Source organism: Lissotriton vulgaris, chromosome 5, assembly GCF_964263255.1.
Source record: "Lissotriton vulgaris chromosome 5, aLisVul1.2, whole genome shotgun sequence".
NCBI lineage: Eukaryota > Metazoa > Chordata > Amphibia > Caudata > Salamandridae > Lissotriton > Lissotriton vulgaris.
The window spans coordinates 20845622-20857638 of NC_141693.1; the positions used below are offsets into that span (position 1 = coordinate 20845622).

Consider the following 12017-nt stretch of genomic DNA (forward strand, 5'->3'; position numbering starts at 1 on the left):
GCAGACACACACAGACAGACACTCGCTTGCTCACACACACCCCCTCCCCCCCACAGTCATCGGCCTCTTTTAAACACACACACACACACGCATACACACACGCATACACACAGACTCCAAGACACATACACACACGCACGCTCACACACATACAGAGCCCCCCGACGCCGCACGCGCACACACACATGCCCCCCACCCTCGCAGCTCAGCAACAAGGCGAAGACCCACTCACCGGCTTCCTTGGTGCGGCGGCTCTCCTCTCATCGGCAGCTGCAGGGCTCCTCTATGCCGGTTACCACGGGCTCTCCCTCACTCCTGGGAGCCTCGTGGAAGGCGCCAGCAGCAGGACTCTTCCTCCCTCCATCTCAGGGCGAGTGCACCGGGGCGCAGGGTAGGCTCCTGCCGGCTCCGGTGCTCAAAACAGCCGCGGCTCTTCCGTGGGAGGCGGGGTAGGCTCCCGCCCTCCTACTTCCGGTTTCCGGTTGTCCCGCCCGTCCTGCCTGACTTCCTGGTCGCAGGCCGGCGGCGATGTTCGGTTTGTCCCGGGCTGCAGCGGTGATGCGGGGGGACACACGAGGGGTAGGCTCCCTCAGTGCTTTATTTGTTGACAGGGCCGGGTCTAACGCATCTCGCACGAGCGCCATTGATGTTTTTAAAATTTACCGTAAGTAGTGTACTCAGCGTGTTCACTGAGCATTGAACAATGACTGCGTGCCTGAGACGACTAACACACACTTGCTTCTCTTAATTAGCTGCCGCGCACGGTGCCGTCCAAGATAGAAGAATACATTATTATGTTGTGGTGGCGCTTGTGATCATGGCGGCCGCAGCCCTTCCTGGTCACTTATTCAGTCACAGTACACAGTGAGTGGGCTGTGCGTGTTCACTTTACTTGAAGGTGGGAGGGCGGGCGGGGACCAGTACACAACACACACTGGCAGCAGCAGTACTGTTTGTCGGACTGACATACTGGTGTATTGGAGCGCCAGGGACGGGCTGGATTTGGCTTCTTCTGACTGTTCTGATAGGGGGGTAGGTAGGGGTCGCTGTACGTGCAGCGCGTGGAAGCGTGTGTAGATTTTTGTCACATGACCACGAGCGCCCCACGACCCAGCATAACCACCGCAGCCAGTATCACTGCTAACGGCTCTGGTAGCATTGTTGGGTACTGCTGGGTAGAGCAAAGAGCAGCAGCAGTACACCAGGTCCACCGCCTAATTGCGTAAAAAATTCAGTTACTCTGAGCCGGACCGTCCGCCCACCACACGAGTAATGGTAAGATTGAAGTTAGTTAATAAAACAGTGAGTTTGTTACTAACTACTAAGTGAGCTAAGCAAGCACTGTAAGCGGCTAAGCAAACTGAACGAACTTCTTGCCATTCCAATACCGTCAGTACTGAATACCGTGCAAAATCAAACCAACGCTGTATTTTTATTTTTGGTATTGTGCGACTGAGGGTCCGGTTGTAAGATCACCAGTGTGGGGAGGGGGGGTGGGGGGACGGGGGATGAAGGAAGGGGGTGGGAAAGAGGCAGCTCCATAATACTGTTTATTTATTAGGAATAAAAATAGATTGCAAATGATGCAACAATTCAGATTCAATAAAGGCCCCCCGGCTGTAGCAGTGTATAGTTGTGCTGGCGCAACAGTACTTACTGCTGTACTGACCTGCACAGGCTGTGGGTTTAAGTAAAACTACTCGGCCCTGCTGCCCTAGTCTACCCACCCAGCCGCTCGCTGACTGTCTTGTTCAAAATGGTGCAATCCCGATGGTAATGGTATCACTTTCTTTCTCGGTGTGGTGTGGCGTTGTCGCAACGGATAGTGATGCAGGCAGCAATATATAACTTTTTTAATTGATTCCCGCAGGGTTCATTGTTCTTGTGTTTAGTCGTTGTCGACATCTGAGTGCAGAGTGCACATCCTGTTGATGGTATGAATATTACTTAAAGCTCTAAGCCATCGAAGTTGCCTGCCCTCATTTGCAAGGTTTGCATTACGGGATTCTGAGTCATGTGGTGGGGTGAAAGGGTGCAAGGCAGCAATTGGTATTGAAACCTCTCCTCTTGAAGTATTTTTGTTTCCTTCTTGTCAGCCCCTCCAGGACCCGAAGCTCCAGGGAGCTCGCATCTTTATAGTAGCCAGCAGAGGTTGCAGCTGTAGGTCTGGGCGTCTTATTCTCCGATTGCAGGTGTAAGGGGAGCAGGTGGGGGTTAAGGGGGGGGGTTGTAGGAATGCTGCCATTTCCTTTCTTTAGTTGCTAGACTCTTAGAAAGCACACTTCCTGTCACACCCTTCCGGCTGGCATATTAAGCACAGCTGGGCTCCGGCAGGCACTGCTGGGGGCGCGAGGGTCTGGACCCAGGGTGCAGCCCCCCTCACCCATCTAGGAGGCAGGGCCCATGGGGAGATGCGTGGTATGCATTTATATAGCCCCGTAGTACTCTACAAGGCACTACTGAAGATAGCAATCTACCAGGTCGATTCAAAAACTCCCAGAATTAAAGCTGCGCATTTTATCAGGTGGTTTAAATCTATGTTTTGAGCGAATGTACAACTTTCATGGCATTTGAAGGATGTAAGGTGTGGTCTTGGTAGTAAGAATCTAATGCTAGCCTAACCCCTACCAAATTCCTAATACTTTGTAGTAGTATGTTTACCCACACTGCTTAGAACAAGCACACGTGACTGACACAAATTTCGATCAGCAGCTGAACGGCTTTCTCATGGGAATAAGGACATTGAAAAGAGAAATGCAAACTCCAAATGCAGAGCTGGTTTTCGGTGATTCCTTGCCAAGCACTAGGGGGCCAGACTAGAGACTTCAGAAGCCACTGAACTGATAATGTATAACATCGCACAATACAAAAATCAAAATGGTATCAAAGTAATGTGACAGTGACATCTGTCAATATGGTCATTTTGAAAGCCATTTCCGTGCCAATCCGCACCAAGTTGTAAACGTCTTCTTTCAGGTCACCGTTATTTATCTGACCTCTTATTTTTGTTAAAGCAAAGTTTCAATCAAATGAGGTGTTCTTATTAGTGCAGTAATCGATCTGTTCAATATTTCAGCTTTACTCTAGTGATTGCTTGGCTATGTCTTGATTGATATGTTCAAGACAGTCCATCTTTAGCTTGGGTAAAATCAGTACTGGGTTAAATGTCTAATTCAATGTACTGAGTGAGTCTGAGCGGCATGAATACTTTTAGTGTGGCTAGAATTGTCACCACACACTGGAAGGGAGCAGGCTCTGGGGTCATCGGTCTAAAGCACTTTTCTAGTAAAAACATTATTCCACACAAACTGTCATCCAGAGACCCAGTACCCCTGGTACTCTCCTGCGGCACTCTCACCACAGTGAGACTCGTGTGAAACCAATGACGTGTCAGAGGGAGAATGACACCAAAGGATGAAAGGCAGAGGCTGCCCAGCAGAGATGTGAACCTATAATCTGCAGAGAAACACACACACACACACATACATACATACACACATACACACATACACACACACATACATACACACACACATACGCACACATACATACATACAAACACACACAAACAAACCCAAACACATAAACACACGCACACACACATACATATATGCACACGCACGCATGCACACAAAGTCACTGAAAAAAGGACAAATTAACACTAGGTATCCATTACATTAAACAATGTTCCATGTGTAGCGCTTAACACAAAAACCAATGAATAGCCCCTGACAACTATCCAACACTGCCAGCTCTTTCCTGTATACCCGACCATATTGTATAATGCTATTAAAACAGAGACTTTTTAGGTCGATCCTGAGCAGCGCATGTGCTGCTCTTCGAAGCACGCTGTATTCAGGTATGGACTTGCTAAGATAAGCTTGCAGTTTTGTACTATCGCTGAAGGTTAGTAGGTTGGGGAAGAAGTGGCTGGAGCGTCCTTTAAACAAGCATTTGCAATGCAATAGGTCTCACTTTTGCGAGAGTTTAAGCTATTAGCATTGTAAATGACAATGCCTTTTATTTATGTTTAAAAGCAAAAACATAAATAAAAGGCATTGCCATTTACAATGCCAATAGCTCTAACTTTAATAATGCGAGACCTATTGCATTACAAATGCTTGTTACATCTAAGGTGTGCAGTGCTCTGTCTGCCACTGAATCTGGGTTTGGAAAGAAAACCGGCAGTTCTATGTTTTGGTTAATGTGGAACTGCGAGATCACCTTTGGCATGAACTTGGGCTTGGTGCGCAGCACTACCCTATTAGCATGAACTTGTAGGTAGGGCTCTTGAATTGTCAGGGCTTGAAGCTCACTGACTCTTCGTAGCGATGTGATGGCTATCAGAAAAGCCACCTTCCATGTAAGAAACTGTATCTCACAAGAATGAAGAGGTTCAAAGGGGGGCCCCATGAGCCTGGTGAGAACGATGTTCAGATTTCAGACGGGTGAAGGAGGGTGTCTGGGAGGGATGACCCTCTTAAGGCCCTCTAAGAAGCCTTTAATGGCAGGCACCCTGAAGAGGGAAAGATGCTGCCTGTTTTGAAGATAAGCGGCCATGGCAGCCAAATGAATCCTAATGGAACTATACGCTAGATTGCATTGATACAGATGTAGCAGGTAACATAATGTTTTGCGTGGACGCATCTAGCGGATTAATGTAATTGTTGGAACAGTATATGACAAAACGTTTCCATTTGGCCGCATAGCACGCCCTAGTCGTAGGTCGCCTTGCCTCTTTGATGATGTCCATACACTCAGGGGGCAAGTTGAGGTAGCCAAACTCTATGACCTCAGGAGCCAAATTGCTAGGCTCAACTGCTGCGGATCTGGGTGCTGAATGTCTCCACGGCTCTGAGTGAGGAGGCTGGGAGTGACACCACTGAAAGTTCCAGGAACGTGGTGTACCAAGCTTGCCGGGCCCACGTTGGAGCAACCAGGATGAGAGTCATGGAGTGCTGTCGTAGTTTGCGTACCACTAGCGGTATGAGTGGAGCTGGGGGAAAAGCGTACGCAAATCTGCCTGACCAGTTCAACCATATCGCATTGCCCTGAGACTGCGGGTGTGGGAATCTGGCGGCGAAGCTTTGGCATTTTGCGTTTTCTTTTGTGGCGAAGAGGTCGATCTCCGGATGACCCCACTGCAGGAAGTACGGTTGGAGCACAGAGGGGTGAATCTCCCACTCATGCATCTGATGACTGTGCCTGCTGAGCAGGTCCGCCATCTGGTTGTCTATGTCCGGGAGATGTTCCGCCATGAGGAAGATGTTCCTCTGAATGGCCCACTTCCACATGCTCTGGGCTAGGTGAGATAGCTGCGGGGAGTGTGTGCCTCCCTGTTTTGGATGTAATACATTGCGGTCATGTTGTCCGTCCGGATCAACACGACCTTGTTGCACAGGTGCAACTTGAACGCTTTCAGTGCCATGAAGATTGCCAGCAGCTCCAAAAGATTGATATGCATCTTCTGCTGTTGTGCCGTCCATAGTCCCTGCACCGTGTAATGGAGAACATGTGCTCCCCAACCCTGGAGAGAAGCGTCCGTCGTTAGCACTATCTGTGGGACAGGCTCTTGGAACGGTCGTCCTTTGCAAAGGTTTTGTGGATTCCACCAATGCAGAGAGTTGTATGCACGACCGGTCACCAACACTAGCTCTTTTAGATGGCCATGAACCTGGGTCCACTGTCGTGCTAAGCATTCTTGAAGGGGACGCATTTGCAGCTTCGCGTGCGGGACTATGAATATGCAGGAGGCCATCATACCGATCAGCTGCATGAACACCTGCGCTGGGAGCGATTGTTGAGGCATGAACCTCCGAATGAGCAGCTGCATGCTGTTGACTCTGGCAGAGTTTGGCTGCGCTGTTGCCGTCAGAGTGTTCAATGTCGCCCCTAGGTACTGTCGCACATGGGCAGGCTGCAGGTGCGATTTTGCGTAGTTGAGGGAGAACCCTAGACAGTGAAGGAGATGAATTGTGCGTGACATGTGGCTGGCACACTGCTGGGCCGACTTTGCTTGAACAAGCCAGTCGTCCAGGTAGGGATAGACATGGCTGTGTTGTCTCCGAAGATGCGCAGCCACGGTCGCCAAGCACTTGGTGAACACTCTGGGGGCAGTGGTGACCCCGAAAGGCAGGACCTTGAACTGGTAATGCTGATTGTTGATGGTGAACCTGAGATATTTCCTGTGACTTGGGTGAATGGGAATGTGGAAATACGCATCCTTGAGGTCCAGGGTTGCCAGGAAGTCGCCCTGACTGAGCAACGGCAGGACCTGCTGTAAGGTTAACATATGAAAGTGTTCCGACAGGATGTAATGGTTGAGGGGTCTGAGGTCTAGAATGGGCCGCAGGGAACCGTCCTTTTTTGGGATTAAGAAGTACAGAGAGTACACCCCTGTACCTTGTTCTTCCGTAGGCACGAGCTCTATTGCCCCTTTTTGCAGCATGGAGAGGACTTCTTGCTGCAATAAGTGCATGTGCTCTGCGGACATAGGACGGTGCCTTGGGGGTATGTTGGGGGGGGTTGAGGTTAGCTCTAGACAATAGCCGTATTGGATAAGTTGTCTCACCCACCTGTCCGTGGTAATGCCTTCCCAGATGGGCAGGAACTGCTGGAGTCTTCCCCCGACAGGTGTTAGATGGTCGGGGGGCAGTGACAAGGCGTCACTGTTTGTTGGGAGCGGAGGATCTGGCACCGTTATTGCCACGTCCTCTGCCCTTGGCGCTGTTCCCACGGTATCCACCCCTGGTCTTCTTAGTATAGGTGGATTGCGTGCTTCCTTTGGTGTACTGGGCTTGCTGTAAAGCTTGTCCCCTAGAGGCTCCCCTATTACCGGAGCGACGAAAGGAACTGCCCCGAAACTGCTGTGACTGCAGAGCACCCATGGATTTTGCTGTCTCAGTGTCCTTTTTAGGTCTCGGCTAAAGACGCGCGGAAGCGCGTCTCCGCCGAGATCTTATGTCAGCGACTATCATTCCCAGGAGACAGTCCTGGCCACGCGCATCCTTCCAGGCGATTTGTAACTGGAACGCGCGCTGTGGCCAGGCGCTGTCTCCTGGGAAGCGCAAGCACCACACACGCATGCGCATACACACACACACGCGCCCATGCACGCACGCACATACATACATACAGAGACACCACCCCTGACTCATACACACACGCGCGCACACACACAAGTGCACCGAGGCCCCCCCCTCCCCCTGCACCGAGGCCCCCCCCCTCCCCCGCCGTCACCGTCGCACACATACACACACACACAGACACACGAGCATACACACACGTGCACCTACCTTACCTCAGCACGCGGCGCCCAACCTCCTGCTGGCGCGGCCCCGGGGCTCTACACCGCTCACAGGTGCCCCGGGCCGCGAGACGCAACGACTCCGCCTGCCTCCTCTTCCGGTGTGAACGTGGCCCCGCCCCCGTCACAGGCGACCGTGCCTGACTTCCGGGGCGGCCGCGCAAGAAAACTGCAAACAGGTTGGGCTCAAGCAGGGCTTTCACTTATCTGCCCCCACACCAAAAAAAAATTAAAAAATTGCAGCCACAATAATTTATTTTAGACATTTACTAACTATATTAATTCATGGAAAACGTATGGCCTATTGGGAATTTCTCTTTAAAAACTTATCGGGACTTTTTTTCTTTAAAACCCTTGAGCATTTTGCGTCACATTAAAATGCGTTAAGGTATTTCTCCAGCACATTTAATGCTTTTGTCCATGTGAAACAAGGGCTTCTGTGTTTTCCCACGTTCTGCACCACGTGTGCCAGTTAGTTTAGGGGTGAATTTAAAACGGCGTTGAGCGTGGGAAAGGCATGGCGAATATTCACATAGCCGTGAGCCTTTGTGGCGTGTCCAACACAAGCCCAGGAGAGCGGGATGCAGGCTGCATTTTAACGCTGTCCACTTAAGGCACATACAACCAACCTGTTGTGAGAGTGGCCTTTTATGTTTAAAGTTTGGACTAGATCCGCCCCCGGGCCTGCTGTGCTCGACACCCCACCCATAGTGCCTCAGGACCTCTGCACACTTCAATTTATACTTATTTTAGCGTTTTGCAATCATGCTGAAGTCGAACTCATAGCTACAATGGAAGCATTTGGCCCGACGAAAAAGTACGTCTGCTCTGTGCAGTTTGTATGCAACATGCGCAGTTAATTGAGGGGGTGGGTGGGTGGCGAGGGGAACGGTGGATAAGTGGTGAGTGCAGAGTGGTGAGTGCAGAGTGCAGAGTGGTGAGTGCAGTGTGGTGAGTGCAGAGTGGTGAGTGCAGTGTGGTGAGTGCAGAGTGGTGAGTGCAGAGTGGTGAGTGCAGAGTGGTGAGTGCATGAGTGCAGAGTGGTGAGTGGTGAGTGGTGAGTGCAGAGTGGTGAGTGCAGAGTGGTGAGGGCAGAGTGGTGAGGGCAGAGTGGTGAGGGCAGAGTGGTGAGGGCAGAGTGGTGAGTGCAGAGTGGTGAGTGCAGAGTGGTGAGTGCAGAGTGGTGAGTGCAGAGTGGTGAGTGCAGTGTGGTGAGTGCAGAGTGGTGAGTGCAGAGTGCAGAGTGGTGAGTGCAGAGTGGTGAGTGCAGAGTGGTGAGTGCAGTGTGGTGAGTGCAGAGTGGTGAGTGCAGAGTGGTGAGTGCAGAGTGGTGAGTGCAGAGTGGTGAGTGCAGAGTGGTGAGTGCAGAGTGGTGAGTGCAGAGTGGTGAGTGCAGTGTGGTGAGTGCAGTGTGGTGAGTGCATGAGTGCAGAGTGGTGAGTGCAGAGTGGTGAGTGCAGAGTGGTGAGTGGATGAGTGCAGAGTGGTGAGTGCATGAGTGCAGAGTGGTGAGTGGTGAGTGCAGAGTGGTGAGTGCAGAGTGGTGAGTGCAGAGTGGTGAGTGCAGAGTGGTGAGTGCAGAGTGGCGAGTGGTGAGTGCAGAGTGGTGAGTGCAGAGTGGTGAGTGCAGAGTGGTGAGTGCAGAGTGGTGAGTGCATGAGTGCAGAGTGGTGAGTGCAGAGTGGTGAGTGCAGAGTGGTGAGTGCAGAGTGGTGAGTGGTGAGTGCAGAGTGGTGAGTGCAGAGTGGTGAGTGCAGAGTGGTGAGTGGATGAGTGCAGAGTGGTGAGTGCATGAGTGCAGAGTGGTGAGTGGTGAGTGCAGAGTGGTGAGTGCAGAGTGGTGAGTGCAGAGTGGTGAGTGCAGAGTGGTGAGTGCAGAGTGGTGAGTGGTGAGTGCAGAGTGGTGAGTGCAGAGTGGTGAGTGCAGAGTGGTGAGTGCATGAGTGCAGAGTGGTGAGTGGTGAGTGCAGAGTGGTGAGTGCAGAGTGGTGAGTGCAGAGTGGTGAGTGCAGAGTGGTGAGTGCAGAGTGGTGAGTGGTGAGTGCAGAGTGGTGAGTGCAGAGTGGTGAGTGCAGAGTGGTGAGTGCAGAGTGGTGAGGGCAGAGTGGTGAGGGCAGAGTGGTGAGGGCAGAGTGGTGAGGGCAGAGTGGTGAGGGCAGAGTGCAGAGTGCAGAGTGCAGAGTGGTGAGGGCAGAGTGGTGAGGGCAGAGTGGTGAGGGCAGAGTGGTGAGGGCAGAGTGGTGAGGGCAGAGTGGTGAGTGCAGAGTGGTGAGTGCAGAGTGCATGAGTGCAGAGTGGTGAGTGCAGAGTGGTGAGTGCAGAGTGGTGAGTGCAGAGTGGTGAGTGCAGAGTGGTGAGTGCAGAGTGGTGAGGGCAGAGTGGCGAGGGCAGAGTGGTGAGGGCAGAGTGCAGAGTGCAGAGTGCAGAGTGCAGAGTGCAGAGTGGTGAGTGCAGAGTGGTGAGGGCAGAGTGGTGAGGGCAGAGTGGTGAGGGCAGAGTGGTGAGGGCAGAGTGGTGAGGGCAGAGTGGTGAGGGCAGAGTGGTGAGGGCAGAGTGGTGAGTGTGCAGAGCGGTGAATGTGCAGAGCAAGTGTGCAGAGCATTGTGTGCAGAGTGCTGTGTATTGGCAATGTTAATGACAATGCCCATTTATTTTTGATTTAAAGAAAAATAATGTCATGAGCAATGCCAATAGCTCTACCTTTAATGATGCCGAGACCATTGCATTGCAAATGCTTGTTTATTTTTTCGAGGGTTGTGTCTACCTCGGGACCAAAAAGAAAGTCTGGGTTAACCGGCTGGTTGAGCAGAGTTGTTTGAATCTCAGGCTTGAACCCAGAGATGCGGAGCCATGTGTGACGTCGTAACATGACACTAGTGTTAATGGCCCTAGCTGCCGTGTCTGCCGCATCCAGTGCACATTTGATGGATGCATTAGAAATTAACTTTCCCTCTTGTATGATCATTTCAGCTCCCTCCTTGTAAGTGTCAGGCAGGTGTTGCAACAACTGTTCTAGTGTGTCGTAGTGAGCCCTATCGTATCTAGCCAATAGGGCTTGCGTATTTGAAATCCTCCAAATATTAGCCGCCTGAGCTGCCACTCGCTTTCCTGACGCCTCCAAGATTTTAGATTCTTTGTCCGGAGGAGGAGCGTCACCACTAGTTTGCGAGTTTGCCTGTTTGCGAGCATTGGCCACTACGAGGGAGTCCAATGGGAGTTGGCCTTTGATATAGGTGGGGTCCACTGGAGCAGGCCTATACTTTTTTTCAATCCTTGGGTTGATAACCCTAGCTTTTGTGGGCTCTTTGAAAATGTCCAAAGCCTGCTTGAGGACCCCCTTGAGCATGGGCAAAGTTTTTGTGGATCTCTCAGAGGTGGAGAAAGTGTCGAATAAGAAATCTTCTTCCACAGGTTCTGCGTGCATTTCCACGTCATGGTTAAGGGCTGCCCGCTCTATCAAGGAGTTAAACGCTGCCGTGTCTTCAGTAGGCGAGGTCTTAACATTGTAGGACTGAGTGTCCGGTGCAGCTTGTGGATCATCAGGATCAACAGTTTGATCTAGAGCAACAGACCATTGCTGAGGGTCTTCCTGCTCAGTGTCAGCGTGATAAGTGAAGCCCATCTGATCATATTCATCACCCATGTCCTCCTCACTCTGTGCTGGAGAATATTGCATCTGTTGTGAATAGTGCTCAACGTGTTCAAAAAGAACTGGTGAAGCGGCAGAGTCCTTCTTCCGTTTAAGAGGTATATATAAGCCTCCAAAGGACGTTCCGGCGCAATCTTGCGTTTATGGATGGTAAGCCTGCCCGAGTCCGAGTCGATGAAGAGTTTCGACTGGTTGTCGTACGAGGGTTCGTGGAACACAACCTTTTCAGTGGTGGGCTTCAAAGGCGCAGACAGTGTTTTGGAAGGGTCGTGCCTTTGTGGTGTTCGAGTTGCTTGGCTCGAGCCGTAGGCGGAAGACCGAATTTGATCGGAGGGTGTCCGACTGACTTGGAGCCCTCCGTAGCGGTCGATCTGAGCTGCTTCGGCGACTCAGTAGTGCGCTTGCCTGAGTGCGTCGACTCGAGCACCTGGTGCGTAGTATGCACGGCCTTGGGCGTCGACACCACTTGCTTTTTCGGGTCGGCTTTGGCAGTCGACTCGAGTGTTCTGCTTAGGAGCGGCTTGAGCGCTGAAATCTTTGGCTCGACGGCCTTCTTGGCCTGGAGGCCTTTGGTCTTGTCGCCATGTTTGAGCTTCGACGTCGACACCGACTGCGTCGAGGCGACGTGCTTGATAGTAGAGCCCTGCCGTGACGCTGCAGTCTTCGAGGCGACGGCCCCTTTCGACGCCGAAGGGTCGTCAATAGTTTTGGACTTGGTCGGCGTCGACGTCGAACCGACGACCATCTTAAGCAGTTTCGGTTTCGACTTCTGCTCTGCAGATTTCGGTTTCGATTTTGATGAATCGACCGATGGCTCTATTGTAGTATTCTTAGCCTGGCTTGGACACGGGGCTATAGAATGTAAAGGAAGATCTTGGCTAAGGCCTTTCGGCGATGCCTCGACCTGAGCCGTAGGGAGCGTATTGTCAGTAGTAGGCCCCGCTGCTGCGGGTGGGCCTGGCTCATCACTGGAGTCATCATCAACGGCTCCGAAGGCCCCTTCGTCGTCCCCTACCTCGACGACGTCTTCATCGTGAACGTATTCCTCATCTTGTTCGTCCA

At 51.8% G+C, this 12017-nt stretch overlaps 1 protein-coding gene across 3 annotated transcripts in view; it reads right to left on the minus strand.

The window, feature by feature from the left end:
* The window catches only part of TAP1 (transporter 1, ATP binding cassette subfamily B member), a 114250-nt gene that overhangs the window by 16951 nt on the left and 85282 nt on the right, over positions 1–12017 (minus strand). The gene's annotated exons all lie outside the window — the stretch shown is intronic.